Source organism: Nelumbo lutea, chromosome 4 (genome assembly GCF_056320005.1).
Source record: "Nelumbo lutea isolate HS-2025 chromosome 4, American lotus-T2T, whole genome shotgun sequence".
NCBI lineage: Eukaryota > Viridiplantae > Streptophyta > Magnoliopsida > Proteales > Nelumbonaceae > Nelumbo > Nelumbo lutea.
Genome location: NC_142687.1, coordinates 3,370,619 through 3,371,420, shown reverse-complemented (window position 1 = coordinate 3,371,420; position 802 = coordinate 3,370,619).

Here is an 802-nt window from a genome sequence, read left to right as displayed (position 1 = left end):
TTTCCTGGTGGTCGCGACCCCCTCCCCATACAACGCCATAATAGGGCAACCAATTACGCATATTCTGCGTGCAGTGGTCTCCACCTATTATTTGGCAATGAAGTTCCCCACGGACTTCGGTGTGGGGGTAGTGCGGGGCGACCAACTCGAGTCCTGCAAGTGCTATGTTGCCGCCCTAAAGGGAAAAAACAAGGCAGCCGATGACCTCGAACTAGAGCGACCGGCGGAGCAGGGCAAGGAACGAGCTTCGCCCACTGAGGAAACAGTTGCAGTCCCGACCTCGGCTACAAATCCGACGCGAACTCTACAGATCGGCGCCTCCGTCAAGGAGCCTTTGCGAACTGAGCTGGTGAGCTTCTTACTCCAAAATTTAGATATTTTTGCATGGTCCGCGGCAGATATGCCCGGTATTGACCCTGGCCTTATAACTCACAAGCTTAACACTGACCCTGTAGTCAGACCCATTAGACAGAAGAAACGCAACTTAGCCCCGGAGCGCTAGAGGGCGGTCGACGAAGAAGTCGAAAAGCTCCTCGCAGCGGACTTCATAAGGGAAGTTCATTACCCGGGCGGGGTAGCCAACCCAGTGCTGGTGAAAAAAGCCAACGGCAAGTGGCGCATGTGCGTCGACTACATCGATCTGAACCGACCTTGCCCCAAAGACTGCTTCCCCCAAGCCCGAATTGATCGCCTGGTGGACGCGACCTCGGGACACGAGCTGCTACGCTTCCTAGACGCCTACTCAGGCTACAACCAGATTAAGATGGACCAGTCCGACCAAGAAAAAACCAGCTTCATTACC